At 34.0% G+C, this 18,515-nt stretch overlaps 1 protein-coding gene across 2 annotated transcripts in view; it reads left to right on the forward strand.

The window, feature by feature from the left end:
* spidey (hydroxysteroid 17-beta dehydrogenase 12 spidey) overlaps positions 1-18,515 on the forward strand; it is an 85,210-nt gene that overhangs the window by 18,527 nt on the left and 48,168 nt on the right. The window lies entirely within an intron of this gene.

Consider the following 18,515-nt stretch of genomic DNA (forward strand, 5'->3'; position numbering starts at 1 on the left):
CTCTTAAATTTAATTTAGCTTCTACATTTGTTTCAAATTAAAACTTAAAACATTTACATCAAGTCCGGTGCAAAACTAAGCATTTAGTGTGTCTTTATTCGTTAGCAATGTGTCCCATTTCTAAACGTAAGGACAATAGAGCTGTTTGTCATCCAAATTTCTACCAACAATTGATTAGTTCGTGGGCACAAAATCGTTAACTAAAATAAATATTCACGGGAAAATTCACGGGAACGTGTGAACGGGAGCAAAAATGGGACCTTCAAATTAAAACAGCTTTACAAACTTCATGTTCGAAATCCATCTGCAATTTTCTCCAATAGGACCTCTACTAGTTAAATCATTTTAATTTTTTTGGAAAATTCTCCGTTAATTAGGGGAACAGGTCTAATGAATCAAAGACAAACTTTTTAAATACCCGACTTTTAAAAATTGTTTTGCTGCCTGTAGTCTCTTTAGTTTCAATGTACCTTTGCCTTAAACTTTCTTATCAGATTTTAAGTATATTTCCCCTGCTCTCTAAATAATTTGTTTAATTTAATCTCTCTTTGGTTTGCTTTTTGATAAATCTATTTGTTTAGGCACGTTTGACTAAATAAAAAAAAATGGCTATTTGCATGGCTTCGTAAATTTTATAACGCTTACGAAGCTTTAAATATAAAAAAAAAACAGAGATGAGGAGATGGAAAAGCAGCAATGACAAACCAATGAAGGAGCTGGAGTCAAAGTTGTTACAAATTAATCCTCAAAAGTTAACAATCTGACGCAGAGCTTGGGCAGGGCACAGATATTTGCCCCCCACCTAAATTTTTGATCCTATATTTTTATGTTCAAATTTTGAAAAAAATGTCTTCTCTTGCAGTTTGGAAAATACTTTATATGTTCATAACTAAAAAATTTAAAATAAATCCTTGTCCCCCCCTATATTTTAAACCCCTTCTTTAAAAAGGTATATTTGATGCGAAACTTTGAATCTTCTAAGCTCTTGTCTTCTTCAGATTTTCTTCTGTTATTCGTGTTTTTAATTTTCATTTTGTTACTCATTTTGTTTCATTTTGTTATTTCTTCTTCTGGAGGATATTTCTCAAATTTTGAAAAGTTGTCGAAATAAACAAACTCCAGCTCTACCAAAAGAAATAACATAAACTGATGAGTGATCAATCATGTGAATGTTGAAAATTCACTATTTCACATTTATGATGTAAATTCTAAAAGTTAATATTTTGAACTCGTGAATGCTGTTTTTTTTATGATGTTAAGATGATTTTTTTACAGAAAGTAGTAATTTTCTTGGAAAAAACTTGGAATAGTCCAAGCTTTTCCTAATTATTTTTTGAGTCATCGTGACTAGCCTCGTTATTTAGTCTGGCAATCTAAGAAATATCATTTTTTTTATAGTGGAAATCAGGATCTCTCACTTGGTTTGACCCGACTTAAGTGTCATTCTTACAAAACTTACCATCCAATTAAAAAACAAAACAACTTTGGATACTCCGAACGCAGACGCGAGTTCATAATATTTTCTCCCCTTATACAAATCCCTGCAGAATCGAGTTCAAATCTACGCGGTTCTTACGCGTATCCACACATTTTAGTTACTTTCTGCGACATAAATGTGCCATACTAACTGTTTATGTCTCTCGATTTTATATTTTTTCGGTTAAGTAGATAACTTCACATGTTTCCGGCTAAGGCGCCTGTTTTAGTTTCCTAGGTAACTGTGCATTAGTGGGGAGCAGCCGGAGATCCCAGACTTCAGGAGCAGTATATAAGCTCGGACATGAGGAATATTTAATCAGTTTAAAATAGTTATTCAGAGATTGACCGTAATTACAATGAATCAAATGAACATGCTATGGGAAATGAAGAGCCCCTTGTTTCACACTTTCAAAATGACTCAGATTAAGAAGTTTTCCATCGATTAGATTTAGAAGAATTCTATAGATCTCGTCATGAATGAACCTACGGCCATGGTGAATGTACTTTCGCTTGTTGCTTAGTCTCAAGATGATTCGGATGAGAATATTCGGTCAAGTAGATTAGGAAAAATCTCATTCCCCCCTCCCGAAAAAAGAAGTGACGAGATGCAAGATTCGCCACAAACAGATGACTTTTTAAGTGAAGTATTAGGGAATCAAGATATTGATTATCAAATATGTCCAGATTTGGAAGATTTTTTTGAAGTGGAGAAGAATGGCGAAACACATAGTGTTACAAATCAAGTTGAAGGAGCAGAAACCCATCCTATACCCAGTACTTGAGGACGAAACGAAATTCTAGTCCAGCAAGAAGATTTTAAATTGAAAAGACATGCCTTTGAAGGTTATTTAACATTGTATGCTTTGAAACCCCAGACCCGGACTAGTGTAAATACTGCAAACTCAGAACAAATTATGAATGGTTTAAGAGAATATTTAAATCGTTATTCACCAGGGCCACATCCAGGATTTTTTTCGAGAGGGGGGGGGTACCAAAAAGACTTTGAAAACACATAAAAAAAATTTATATTCATTTTTGTTATGTTTCTACGAGTCAGACACAAATTTGGGGGGGGGATTCATATCCCCTAATCCCCCTGGATACGGCCTTGTTATTGCTCCATAGAGTACAGTTAGTCAAGACGCTTGATGGAATATATTTAAATTGGAATGATAATATTATCTGCATAAACTGCCTATACAGTATAAGGTATTTGGCGGTTTTGAATCAATTTTACAGAAAACAGAAGACTCAAAGTTTTGAGAGCACAAGCCTGAAGCTTTTGGCTATACCCTCATAAAGCAAAACAGGGAGCTAGTAAAGTGTAATGGATACTGAGGACCACCTTGTCATATTCAAGGGCGGAATGAACTCTTAGAAGAAGCAGAAAAATGCCTAGACAAAATTTACAATACAAATATACCAATAATTATTTCAGAAGATGATAAATGAAAATTTAATTTTGATGTTGTTGTATTTGATTGTTGGATTTGCGAGAAACCATTAGAAGATAGCCCAAAAACAATAGGAAAAGTGTTTTAAATCATGATCATCTCAAAGGTTGCCTAAGAGATAAAGCCCATAGCGTAAATTTTAAGGATTATATATTCCTGTTGGATACCATAATCTCTGATATGACATTAAAAATCTAATGGCGGGATTTTTAAGACTTAAGAAGCGAGAATTCGAGATTATGCCAATTGACAAAACGAGCAGAAGATTTATGTCGCCGAAAGTTTCATGGTATAACTCGAATAAGCGGAAAAAGTCTTTTCAGTTTTTTGATAGTTTTATTTTTCTGTAAAAACCCCTCATGTCATTGTTCTAACGCAAAGAAGTGAAGACCCAAATAATTTTCCCTACGCATTAGCACTGGAGTTTTTCTCTATCCTTACGTGGACTTATTTCAACGCTTTGAGGGAAAACCGTTACCAACCAAGGATTTTTTTATAATGACTTAATACAAAATGAAATTTCAGAAGAAGAATACGAATGTGTCCATTCAGTTTGGAGTGACTTTGGCTGCCATAACTCATATGGTTATATTTAGTAAGTAAAATATTTAGTGGCTACTAAATCGAGAACGTGTCAGCATGGCACCTTTATCTTTATACTCACAATTTTAGAGATGTTACGTCAGTGCTGTCACCATCTCTGGTATTTAAGAAATTTGTGCAGACTTTCCCAGGGCAATTTGTTGGACAACACTGCCGAACAGATTTACAGAACCATGAGAATGGACGATGCTGCCATTGTGGATCCTAAACCTTACCACTTTAGAACTCGATGCTACCCGTTCGTCCACATGCTACCCATTCAAAACACATGAAATATGTTTGCCTCAGCATTCAATGAGAAAACGCTTCAAATAAAATTGCGTTTTACCTATTCATTTTTCTCATCAGATGGCCATATCCACGAAATTTATCATCCTCGACCATCAAAGACGAAAGTAGAAGGTCCAAACAAGCCCAAAATTTCAAATTGCGACACGGAGGAGAAAAATAACAATCCTCTAAGGCCAACATCCGGTGGATTTCAGTCAAATTAAATAATGGCAGTCAGGTTCATCATACTTACGTATGAGGTGAAGGATAAAAAAGGAAGGCCTTGTGAAAAAGTGTGTGTTGGAATCAAGGCCGTATCTAGGGAGTTAAAGGGTTTTAAGCCCCTCCGAAATGCTTGTCTGACTCGTAAAAACGTAACAAAAACGAATATAAAACAAATTTTAATGCGTTTTTAGTTTTTTTTACTCCCCCCGAAACATATTCTTTTGTAATCCCCCCCCCCAAAAAAAAAAAAATAAAATAAAATACTGGATACGGCCCTGGTTGGAATGATTAAGTCTAATGTTCCAGATTATGTGATCTTTCTCAGAAAAGCTTGGACTTCTCTACACTTCTACCGTTTTCCTGAAATGATCATGAGATTGAACATTCCAGAGTAACCTAGATCCTGTTGTTTGTGGAAATTCTCCTGTTCCACGATCCTGTTGTTTGCGGAAATTCTCTCAATTACAGGTTTTCAGGCGCAAATACCTGGGGTGTCTGACGTAAAGTGATTTAGATTTTTGTGGTTTCAATTCCAATATTTTATTATCTATGAAGTAGTTGTCATGTATTTTGTGCATAATGTCATAAACACGAGCGTAAGTCATGCTTGTGAGTATTGCACCAAGTTCAGCAAACCTTATAATATGCGTTTCAGTCTAAATGGTACAAATTTAAGGTTTGTGTCAGAGACATCTCTAACGTATACTGATTAGTGGTAGTGCTTTCCACCGAAGATCAGTGACAATCGTGCTAAAGATCGGCCACCGAAGAGAAGATGGACTCTCAAATGAAAATAATATTTAAAATAGGAAATACTTCCGCTGTTTTTGAGTCGCGTTTTTCTAACAAACCGCAAAAACCATCATCTAAAGAGCTTGGCGGCGTGCTGATGCAATACTTATACGCACTCGCCACCGATCTTTGGTGTCAATCTTTCTAAAGATCGGCCACCCAAGAGAAGAGAATAATAATAAGATATAGAAATCCCTGGGCCGATTTTGAGGCGCGTTTTTCTAACAAAGTGTAACATCCATCATCTAAAGAGCTTGGTGGCGTGCTGGTACAATTCTTATACGTACTCGCCGCTGAAGATCGGTGATGATGTTGCTAAAGTTCGACCACCCAAGTGAAGAGAATAAGATTAAAAAATGGAAATACTTCTGCTGTTTTTGAGTCGTGTTTTTCTAACAAAACCCAAAAACCGTCATATAAAGACCATGGCGGTGTGCTGTTGCGATACTTATTCGTACTCACTATAGAAAATCGGTGGTGATCTTGCTTAAGATCGGCCACTCAGGAGAAGAGAATAATATTAAAAAAATGGAAATCCTTCACGCTGTTTTTGAGTCGCGTTTTTCTAACAAACCGCAAAATCCGTCATCTAAACAGCTTGACGGTATGCTGATACAATTCTTATACGTACTCGCCACTGATCTTCGGTGTCGATCTTGCTAAAGATCGGCCATCCAGGAGAAGAGAATAATAATAAGTGCTTCAATTAAACAGCCTCGTGAAATTCCCTATATTTTTGGAATTCTAGAAAACTAGCGCTTTACTGAAAACTTAGGTTGCTTGAGTTTTTTGAAGAATTTAAGCTGTATACTAAAACTTCTTGACTTTCTGGGCAGAGAAAGACTATTGAGAGCCATAAAAATTAGTCTTTTATTTTCTGCTAGCTACTTGAGGACTTTTCTGCTCCTAACTTTTTTGTTGGGTCGATTTCGTGTTTTTAGTTAAGCGTCAATTTTCCAGAATTCTACGATTATATGAAAATATTACGAGCCAGTTTAGTTGAACAATGCTGCAGTTATAAAACGACTCGTAAATACGAAGCAATAAATTTTGGGTACTTGTTTAGAATCCAGAAAACACGCGAAAAGTGAAGTTTCGTTAATACTAATGAAATAAAACAGAATAGGATGAAAATATAATAGTTCAGAAACAAATTTGGGCTATATATATGCACACAAGGGGGGTGGGGTGGGAATAAAGCATAGCATATATTAAAGACGTAACCTAACCTAACCTAGGTACCTTTTATTCCCCTTAAACCCCAAAAACCTAAAGTTCAAATATAGTTCCCAGAGTGAGAAACCCTTTGTTTATACAGCGTCTCATATAAATACCGGGTAATTCTTTTCGATTTTTGCAATACAATTCTCGCGTGTTTTCTGGATTCTAAACAAGTACCAAATGTTGTCCTTTTTAGGTGTCGGCCTCACTCAGGGTTGCCACCCTGGGCTGGAAGAATTTACTAAATCTGAGAGGAAAAATATACTAAATCGCAACTGTTTTTACTAGATGCCATAAAATTCAGATATATTGAAAAATTAAAAAAAAACAATCAACGAAGAAAAACAGCTACAACTCATATTCACGAAGCAATTCAGGCGATGGAGTGCTTAGAATCTGAGGTGTGTTTGAAAGTGACGGCTTTTGAAATTTGTTCCCCAGTTTTCGTTTTTAGGTTTGAAATCTAAACCCTTCAATTTTGCATTTTTAAGAGGAAATTTGCCACTTTTAAAACACTAATTGGGCTGGTCTTTAAATAAGGGATAAGTTGCTTACAAAGATTTCTGGCAAATTTGAAGCAATTAATTTAGGATTTTTTTGAACTGATTTTTTTCTGGATTCTCTCATTCGCATTCAAGGGAATCAAAAACCAATATAATCTATGTTAATTCAAAACGGAAATGACGTGGTCGGCTACCGGTTTAGTTGTAAAAATATGTAAATTGAAAAGTGCACCTCAAGTTGGACTAGGGCTGTCAAGAAAATGAAAATCTATACAACATACAATAATTAGTTTAAAAAATAACATTGTGTCAATATTCTTCAGGTCAGGCAAACCATACAAATTAAAAGTAAGAAGAAAAATATGTAGTCACAATTAAAAAAAAGTCGCACTTAAAAGGCTTTAATCGTCCTCGGCCTCATCCGAATTTAAAGTATCCACTAGTATCGAATTCTGACTGAAGGGATCTACTTGTTTCCATTTCTTGATAGCCCGAGTCAAATTGCTGGGGATCACCCAGTCATGTACTCCACTTGACGAGGGAGGGAACAAGTTGCTTCGTTTTCATCAGGGAAGAAACACTCGAGACATTTATCCTATTCCGGTTTTTAGTTTTGATGACCGACAAAATCAAGAATTGTTTCTCTGCTCCAGCAGTTGAATGGGACAAGCGTCTTTAAAAAGGGATAAGGCCAACTAACAAAGCTAGTAGTTGTTATGAGAGTCTGGTATAATTTTCTGAAAACAAATTAAGCCGGCATACCAGTCCTGATTTTAAATAGTTTGCCTTTCAAAGATGAAGAAGAAGCCGAGAGAAAAGTAGAGATATTTAAGCGCTAGGGTTGACGCGAAATCGCAAAAATGAGAGCAGTAGTAGCCATAATATCTAACGTATTCGAAATCAGATTTTGTAATGAATGGACCCTAATTTTCCCCCCTGGATTCATAGAAAATAAAAAAAGTTTTGTTTACTACAAATCATGACTTTTTACTAGATTTCGGGAAATTTACTAGATCCTCTAAATTTACTAGATTTTATTTTACTAGATCTAGTAAAATCCTACTGACGGTGGCAACCCTGCTCGCTCTTTACTTTCAACAGAAACTTTTTTTTATTTATCATGCAAGTAGAGGAAGATTCGATCTGTTTATAGCACAATCAGACAGAGTCAAACTTAACCATATAAATCCCAGATACGTTTTCTCCTATCTGGGCATATATTAGTTTTAAGAAACCGGTTTTTTTTACTGTATATTATGATCCTCCAGGGAAGTACTTGTCAGAGGGGAAGAAACTTAGAATAAACAGAAAAGTCGTGACATTAAGTAAGTGGCCATTCACCTCAATTTGACTGGGTAATGTATGATTCAGCATGATCGCTTGAAGTTCTCGCATTTTAGTAGAAGCTGTTCTGATAGAAGGCGGTAAATTTTGTCCAGCAAAAACAACCGAGCGACTTCATGTGAAATTACGCTGACATCTTTAACTGAAAGCAAATCTCTCTAAAATCTTCGAAGAAAAAAATCCTCTATATAATTATACATAATTCTAATTCAAATACGTGTAAAAAAGCGTAAATCGGATACTTTCTTTGGTGTATAAACATGAAGCTTTTGTTTATTTTGAACGCGATTTTGCCGACCGAGAAACAGATTTTTTAACCTTGGTCCTAAATAGAAACAAACCGAGTATTTACCCATTACTTGCTTTCATGTGGCGTGGACGTAAAACACCACCGCAGAGGTGGAATTCGAATTCTGTCTGGACCTGACTTAAAATATAGCACGCATTTCAAATAATTGCACTCTTTTCGGTACTCTTGTACCAAACGGACTCTTTTATGTAGTGCTAGTTTGGTTAATGTTAATGAAATAAAATAAATAGGCTATGAATGACTATGTAATAGTTTAGAAACAAGTTTGGGCTATATATTTGCACATTAGGGGGGGGGGGGCAAAGCATAGCTTATATTAAATACGTAACCTAACCTAGGTACCTCCCCCCCCCAAAAAAAAACACTTTAAATATAGTATACTTAATTAAAACCACGCTATACATTGTATTTCTCTGCAGCGGTGTCTTGAATCATCCCGTAAAATCGGGTTTTTCATCGTGTATTCAGTTTGAGATATATAAAAGAGTTCGTTTAGTACAGGACCCAGGGTTGCCACCTTCAGTAGGATTTTACTATATCTAGTAAAATAAAAAAAAATCTAGTAAATTTAGAGGATCTAGTAAAATTTTCGAAATCTAGTAAAAAGTCATGATTTGTAGTAAACAAAAATTTTGTTATTTTCCACGAATTCAGGGGAAAAAATTAGGGTCCATTCATTACAAAATCTGATTTCGATTATGTTAGATATTACAGCTACTATTGCCCTCATTTTTGCGATTTCGCATCAACCCTAGTGCTTAAAAATCTCTCCTTTCTCTAGGCTTCTTCTTGATAGTCGCTTTGAAAGGCAAACTATTTAAAATCAGGACTGGTGTACCGGCTTAATTTGTTTTCAGAAAAATTTCCCACTCTCATAACAACTCCTATGTTTTTTAGTTAGCTTTGCCCCTTTTTAAAGACGCTACTGGAAAATTACTTTTTATATACTTGCCTAAGTTTTGTCTGACTCTCTGCAAGCAGCCCGATTCAAGTTCCGGAACAAAACGACTGTTCTTGATTTTGTCAGTCATCAAAGCTAGAAACTAGAATAGGCTAAATGTCTCAAATGTTTCGTCCTTGATGAAAACGAAGCAACTTGTTCTCAGGTTTTCAAGTGGAGTACATGACTGGGTGATCCCCAGCAATTTGACTCGGGCTATCAAGAAATGGAAACAAGTAGATCCCTTCAGTCAGAATTCGACACTAGTGTATACTTTAAATTTGGATGGGGCCGAGGACGATTAAAGCCTCTTAAGTGCGACTTTTTTTAATTGTGACTACATATTTTTCTTCTTACTTTCCAATTTGTATGATTTACCTGACATGAAGACTATTGACACAATGTTATTTTTTTAAAATGAATTATCGTATGTTATATATGTTTTCTTTTTCTTGGCAGGCCTAGTCCAATTTGAGGTGCACTTTTTATTTTACATAATTTTACAACTAAACCGGTAGCCGATTATGTCATTTTTATTTTGAAGTGGCATAGATTGTATTGGTTTTTGATTTTCTTGAATACAAACGAGAGAGAATTCACAAAAAATCAGTTTAAAAAAATCCTAAATTAATTGCTTTAAAATTTGCAAGAATTCTTGGTGAGCAGCTTATCTCTTATTTAAAGACCAGCCCAATTGGTATTTAAAAACTGGCAAATTTTATCTTAAAATGTAAAAATGAAGGGTTTAGATTTCAAACCTAAAAACGGAAACTGGGGAACTAATTTCAAAAGCCAAACCCACCTCAGATTCTAAGAACCTCATTGACTGAATTACTTCATGAATATTAGTTGTAGCTGTTTTTCTTCGTTGATTGTTTTGTAATTTTTTACTATATCTCAATTTTATGACCTGAAGTCCAGTGATGAATTCCAAGCCGGACTTCATCAGCAGGATTTCCGGAATCCAAGATTTCAGACTATGTTTGAGGTCTTGGATACACCGCATCTGAAATACGAAGCCTATCCAATAGTACATCCAAATAATCCAAAAAAAGGGATTTTTTAACTTATTGGTTTCCAGAATTTTCAATCATACAATGAAAACGAAAGATAAAAGAGAAAAAAAGATTGTGTAAATCCTATTGATTATCCTCCTATAGTAAATATCGATCCTATAGAAATTTTTTTTTTTACCATTTAGTATGAACAGACGCTATTTAGTAATTTTTTCCTCTCAGATTTAGTAAATTCTTCCAGGCCGGGGTGGCAACCCTGTTCAAAACCCTGCAATTCATGCTAAGACCTACAAGTGACAGTATGACGCAAAATTTTCCCACCCATCACCATAAATGATCCAGTTTTGCAACTTAAAAAACAATATGACAAGAGTAGATTAGACTCTTGCCTGAATTCAGAGTTATCAGTCAGACTGTGAAGTATGATCTTATTTCAGCACAAGTTCACTCCTGGATTTGAACGGCTTATGCCAAAATTCATTGTTATTCTTTATCAATGTCCTACAGCCATTGTAAAGGCTACCAGGGCTAAAAAAAATTCTTGTAATAATCTTTTATTCTTCTGAAACATTGATTACAAGTTAAAAATAGGTTTCTTCTTAAAGCTTAGTAGAAAAAATATAAAACATAATTTTTGTTTGAAAATTGATTCCTTTGCGAGGGACTAGAGACTCACCAGAATAGAAAAAAGGGAACTAGAAGATCAATTTATTCTTCTTCAGGCATACGTTAATACGAATGCAGTTCACGTTAATGAATGCAATCTAACATGCAGTAGTGTCATAATAGTTTTAAAAAAATCTTGATTGACGGGTGTGTATCTGTAATCTACGAGCGCAAAGTAAGTCCTTGGGGCAAGAGAAACTTAACGAAGGAAAAAAAAAATTGGGAGACATACCCCCACCCCCAAAAATGTATTTTTCCGATTGGCTTGGAACTTGTATCTTTAAGCCATTAGACTAAGGGAACCCCAATGCGAAAGAAAAAATAGAACAAAAATATTCATTGTCGAAATAAGGGGCCCGACATAAGGATGAGAAACTCACTACAGGCCACTTTGATTAAAACAAGAGAAAGTAAAAACTTGGCGTGGGGGCTGATTCAATATTTGAAGCTCTAGTACTCTTTTAAAGGATCAAAAGCAGTTGGAGGGCTCCAGAGAAGTCGGACAGAAATACTGATAGTTTCATTGTAGTCAAAAATGTCAAAGGATCTAACAAGTCTTTCTCCAGGTTCAAAATAAATCTTATAGCCCTAGGTTGAGTCGGCCAAAATTATTCAAACTTTCACTTCTATTCTTCATCATGGTTTGTGGAGGCATCAGTTTTTTCTAAAAAAATGATTCTAAGATATATAATCTTAAGCAACTTCTATGGAAGTGCTGAAATAAGTCGACTAATATATTACAGGATATTTAACTATATTCAAAATTGTACCCTACTACAACTATAGATGCCCTCAGTGACGCCAAACATGTAACAATTGTCCCATTCTGGTACAATTCACCTCTATTGGTACAATTTAGTACAATCCAATACAATATGATACCTTTTACAAAATTATGGTACAATGTGGTACAATTCAGTATTTTTGTATAACGGCGCGACTATCGCGTCAAAAAATGTGTTTCTGATCCCAGTCAGTGTCTCCATATTTTTCTGCACATGTCTGCCAAATTTCATGCTTTTACCATAAAATGCACAAACCTGACGCTTATGTACCTAACTATTTGTTTTAATTAGCGGGGAAGCATCTTAATACCCTATTGCAATTTCTTGTTTCATCGCTCATATTTTCAGTGAATGTGACTCATGCGTTAAAAATATTTTCTCAAGTTGAATCCTCGTTAAATATATTTAGAAAAACATTTCATAGATAAATGACAAACTAAAAATGAGTTTTCATTGTAAATCCTACAGGTAAAAATGTAATTTAAAAACTATGTACCGGTTGAAACACTTTTAATATTAAATTGATATAAACGCTGTTAAAGTTTCCACTAGTATTTAAGAATTTCTTAAAATATCTAAAAGTTACAATTTTTGAATAGCCTCAATAGTGAGATCCAGTTAACGCCGGTCTCCATAAATTGAGGCTTCAATTCGTATATTGAGGGTTGCCCCCGTTAGTAAGATTCACTATATCTAGTAAATTCAGAGAATCTAGTCAGTGATTTCCCAAGCGGAAAAACGCAAATCGGCGTGACTATCGCGTCAAAAAATGTGTTTCTGACCCCAGTCAGATTTTCCATATTTTTCTACACATGTCTGTCAAATTTCATGCTTTTACCATATAATGCACAAACCTGACGCTTATGTACCTAACTTTTTGTTTTAATTAGCGGGGAAGAATCTTAATTCCCTATTGCAATTTCTTGTTTCATCGCTCATATTTTCAGTGTATGCGACTCATGCGTTAAAAATATATTCTCAAGTTGAATCTTGGTTAAATATATTTTAAAAAACATTTCATAGATGAATGAAAAACTAAAAATGAGTTTTTATTGTATATTTTACAAGTGAAAAGGTAATTTAAAACTATGTATCGATTGAAACACTTTTAATATAAAATTGTAATAAACACTGTTAAAGTTTCTAAGAGTGCATACTGAAATTCCATTTTTTTACAATTTTTGAATAGCCTCAACAGGGAGATCCAGTTAACGCCGGTCTCTCTAAATTGAGGCTTCTATTTATACAACCATGGTTGTCACAGCTAGCTGGATATACTAGATATAGTACTTCAGAGGACCTGGACAGTGATTCCCGGTGGTGGCGAACGTGGTACAGTTGTTCCATTTTGTCACATTTCATCTCTACTGATACAATTTAGTACAATCCCACAAAATATGGTACATTTTACAAAATTATTGAACAATTCAGTATTTTTGTCAAGGTTGCCACCGTCAGTAGGATTTTACTAGATCTAGTAAAAAAAAAAATTTAGAGGATCTAGTAAATTTCCCGAAATCTAGTAAAAAGTCATGATTTATAGTAAACAAAACTTATTTTATTTTCCATGAATTCAGGGAAAAAAATTATCGTAAATATTTGACAAGTTACAATTTTTGCTTGTCTGTTTTACAATTTACAATTTCGCTTGTCTGTCTCTTAAAGAGACAGACAAGCAGTCACCTATTTTCATAAACAAAAGACACTTCACTTTCGGCGCCTAAAGGTCGACAAAAACATTTTTCTGTGTATCAAATCTTACCAACTAAAAATGAAGCTGTAATGACACTTGGATTTGTGATGATTGGGAATCTATAGGAATCAAAACAAAAGCCAGTAGCCAGTATAGCCACCCAAAACAAAACCACCCAAGGTGATTTGGTGAATCTCTTCAGTCGGAAAATTTTTATTGAGGAAAAAGGAGCCTGCTGAGAGAAATTAAAAGTAAGTAGAAATGTAACATTATATATATATATATATATATATATATATATATATATATATATATATATATATATATATATATATATATATATATATATATATATATATATATATATATATATATATATATATATATATATATATATATATATATATATATATATATATATATATATATATATATATATATATATATATATATATATTTATTCTTAAATCACCGGAATCTCTGTTTAAAGCTAGACCTAAATGTTGGTATTTATGAATTTCAACAGCTTCTTTGTAGTGCTGGACAATACCTTTATCATGCGAAATAAGACTAGCTTGATTAAACAAAATAGTATGGTCTGGTTTTTCAAAAATGTGCTCTGCAAGGGCAGAGTAAAAATTTTCTGGGTTTTTCCGCTTTTTAAGTATATTATTAATTGAACTAGAGTGCTGAGTTAATCTATCTGTTTTTCGCTAATCAGTTCTTCTGATATACCAAAGACCACACGAACAAGAAATTCCGTAAACCCCGGAGTTTTCACCCATTAGGACGGGATCTTTACCTAGATGAGTTTGGGACCTGATAGTTTTTCTGGGTCTATAATAAGTGCAAATGTTATTTTTCCTTAGATTTTTTGAAATGTGGTCTGAAATCCCTTTAATGTATGGGAGACCAAGATAAACTGAATTTTCCCTTTGATTTGTGTTTTCTGTGGAACTATCTGATAATCTCTTAATGCGTTTTGCAATTGCAGAATTTATTAAACTAATTGGATAACCATTCCCAAATAAAATATCTCTAAGGTGGTTGAGCCCTAAATCCAAGAAACGTGTTGAACAAACTTTCAATGCTCTATCAACTAGAGAAGTGACAACTCCTCTTTTCACAGCAGGAGAATGATTAGAGGAATAACTTAAGTAACGGTCATTATGTGTGGGTTTTCTATAGACACTAAACTCGAAACCTGAATCATTTCGGTGCACCAGAACATCTAAGAAAGGAAGACGCCTCTCTTTCTCTGATTCCTGAGTAAATTTCAGTTTTGGATCCAAGGAGTTGAGTAAGTGAAGAATAGAACCCAGAGACTCGTCACCATGCTCTCATAAATAAAAATATCATCTTTAAAACGAACCCAAAATTCAGGTTTACAAGAACTTTGCAAAATAGCCCTTTCTTCAAGGTCTTCCATGAAGATATCAGCCTGTATTGGAGAAAGGGGGCACCCATGGAGAGCCCATATTTCTGTCTATAAAAAATGCCTCTATAATGGAGGTAAAAAGAAGTTCTGTTACAAAAGGCTGTAAGCGAAAGAAGTGTCTGATTCGAAAGAGTAGAATTTTCTGATATAGATGGGTTAGAATTAAGTTTTTGCTCCAAAAACAGTTCGGCCTTTTGAGGATCACAATTGGTATACATTGAATCCGCATCAAAACTGCCAATTCTTATATTTGGTTTAACCGAAACTTGCTTTACCTTGGAAACAAAATCAGCGGAATTTTTAATATAGGATATATCACTATAATATGGGCGTATTATTTTTAATATGGGCGAAATATAACTGATAAGAATTTTTCTATTTTTGCTGTAGGAGAATTAAAAGAAGAAACAATGGGTCGAAGTGGATTACCGGGCTTATGAACTTTAGGAAGACCATAAAAGCGAAGGGACGTGCATCCGCGTGGGTAAAACCTTTTGTACAGCTGATCTGTAATTTCACCTTTTCCTTTTAGATAAGAAAGCTCTTTTCGGACTTCCTGTACAAATTTTTCTGTGGGATTGGTAGCTAATTGTTCATATGTGTTAGAATCATTTAAAATTTCTCTGACTTTTTGTCGTAATCATCTGAATCTATCACAACAACAGTATCGCCTTTAACGGCTTTCGTAATAATCCTGGAATGATCTTTATGTAGTGCGTGTAAGACCAAGTGTTCATTTTTACTAAAATTTTTTAAATTTCGATTATTAACAGAAGGCGAATCCAACAAAGTTTCAACAAATTGTGCTCTAACCTCAGCAATCTCTCCAATATCCGTACGAGAGTCATGAAATGCCCCCTCTGTGTTCGCGATAACTTCACTATAAGGTATTTTCGAAGGGGTTATCGAGAATTTCAATCCTTTCGATAGAACTTCATTTTGCTCTGTTGTAAGGGACGTGGAGCTGAAATTTATCACAGCAGGACCAGGATACGCATTTGGGACAAAAGGTGGATTATTAGAGAGTTTTTCCAACTTTAAACGGTGTAATTTCTCAGAAAGTCGGTGTCTAGAAATCCTACAGTCAAGATGAAAATAATTGTCATCAAGACCCTTAATTTGATGAAAATCGGCATGAGAAAGTGTACAGAACCTTTCTCACTCTAGCCTGATAATATACTGATTTCACAAGTCGAGCTTGCTTTTACAATCGTTAATAACATTATTTAAAATACCAAACCCTATACGTTCTGTAAATTGCCGTTCGTTACGTGTGTTCAAGTGAAGTGAAGGTCGCATTGATTTGGGTAAAATACGATTCATTTTACAATTATGAAGAAGATACTGTTGATTAATCAGATTAGCTTTTTTTCTGACAAGAGATATGAACGTACTGACAACATCGGTTGAATGCTCCCCTTAAGTATGACAAAGATAATTTCTTAAACCATAATGGCCTGACATCACATAAAGAAACAAAAATGAGCAAAAATGGGGTTTTTATAGGCCAAATGAAAATACTGAAAAAACAAAGCGAATATTTCGAGAGGACAAACGCCTCTCTTCTTCAGCGCGAAATGAAACGATGTAAACGATAGTCGCGCCAATGTATACCAAAATTGGATTTTGTGCAAATCGCGGATATTGGCGAATAACTCGCTTTTATGGTTGTTAGGTATTTGGTTTTAATTCTTTTAATTTTTGGCTTTTATTGATATATCGTTTCGTTTCACCCTGAAGAAGAGAGGCGTTTGTCCTCTCAAAATATTCGCTCTGTTTTTTCAGTATATTAATTTTGCCTATAAAAACCCCATTTTCGCTAGTTTTTCTTTCTTTATGATATATATATATATATATATATATATATATATATATATATATATATATATATATATATATATATATATATATATATATATATATATATATATATATATATATATATATATATATATATATATATATATATATATATATATATATATATATATATATATATATATATATATATATATATATAATGTTACATTTCTACTTACTTTTAATTTCTCTCAGCAGGCTCCTTTTTACTCAATAAACATTTTCAAACTGAGGAGATTCACCTGATCACCTTGGGTGGTTGGCTTTTGTTTTGATTCCAATAGATTCCCAATCATCACAAACCCAAGTGTCATTATAGCTTCATTTTTAGTTGGTAAGATTTGATACACAGAAAGCTGATTTTGTCGACCTTTAGACGCCGAAATATATATATATATATATATATATATATATATATATATATATATATATATATATCCAAAAAAAGGATTTTTGAACTTGTAGGTTTCCGGAATTTTCAATCATACTATGAAAACGAAAAAAAATAAGAAAAAAGGAAAAAAGATTGTGGAAATCGTATTGATTATCGTCCTATAGTAAAAATCGATGATTTTTTTTGCAACAATTTTTTTTGAGCATTTAGTAAAAACAGATGCGATCTAGTAAATTTTTCCTCGCCGATTTAGTAAATTCTTCCAGGTCAGGGTCAGCCCTGACAGGAGTAGGCCAGTAGGCCTACCTCTTTTCCTTGCAGTTACCTCAATACGATAACATTTCGTAATTATCTATGGTTTCATAGCTCTAGTTCTATTTCAAGGGATATTACGCTCATTGCAGAGTAGGTGGGGTGGGGGTACTAGATCATGGTTGCAGCGGTAGCTACAACCTAGTAAGCGAACCACAGCCCATAGTAACCAAAAGTTATAAAACGTGTTTAAAAAAATTCAAGTGAAAAAAATTACCATCTGACACTGACTAAATAATGGTAACTATTATTTCGGTTCGTCTTAAAAGTAAAAATTTATTGCGAAAAGAAATTTAAGGCGATTTTGAAAAAACCTCAAACCCCTTGAGAATGGCGTCAGATCAAAATAAAAAGTGTACCATTGGAATCAGCAAGGTCGAAAATCCCATACCATGAATTACAGCCCCCTCCTGGAAAAACAAGGAAAATAACTTTTGCATCGGTAGCACGGATCTGTCTCCCGTTTTTTTTTTTTTTTTTTTTTTTTTCAACAGGCCTAGAAGGCTACCAGAATATCATAGGGAGATGCTTAGTGTCTCATTCAAAGGCTATGTCTCATATCTACGTGCTTTTTATAAATTCAGATATCTGCGACAAAAATGGCACTTTTTATGCCATTTCTCAAGGGGTGACATTAAAACTTAAAATGAATATATATTATTCCGTATTAAAAAAAAGATCATGGCAACGTTGTTTCTGCATTAAATTTTAATCAAAAACAAACAAAGATTAATTTTTAAAAACAAAAGTTTTTCCGAGAGAAGTAAAGAGCAAAGTTGAAACTTAAAATCTACAAAAATTATTAATAATCATATCAATAAATCTTGAACATATAAGTAACTAGTTATGTTTCCCTATGCTTTCAGGATTATAAAAAAAATATCGCTCACTGAAAACACAAAATAATATAGGGGTTTTGGTACAGTAAAAGCAAGCCAATTAAGGACACTTCTTACTGAATGAAAATATTATACCAATCCCTTTTAGGATCAATCCTTTTTAAGATAAAGCAACAACCCATTTTAAGGATTGTTGCTTTATTTTTTTTTACGTTCAATTTGGTATCACTTCTGCACAATTGCTCAGTTCACTGACTGGCTATCGTTTTGGTTCTGAAAAGGACATGTAATAATTAGTTTGTACACAAGTTCGAAGTAAAGCCATCTTGATAGTATTAACGCTAAAGACTTACTTTAGAATTTGTATCATA

Source organism: Artemia sp. Qi Xiang Cuo, chromosome 1 (genome assembly GCF_049724085.1).
Source record: "Artemia sp. Qi Xiang Cuo chromosome 1, ASM4972408v1, whole genome shotgun sequence".
Lineage (NCBI taxonomy): Eukaryota > Metazoa > Arthropoda > Branchiopoda > Anostraca > Artemiidae > Artemia > Artemia sp. Qi Xiang Cuo.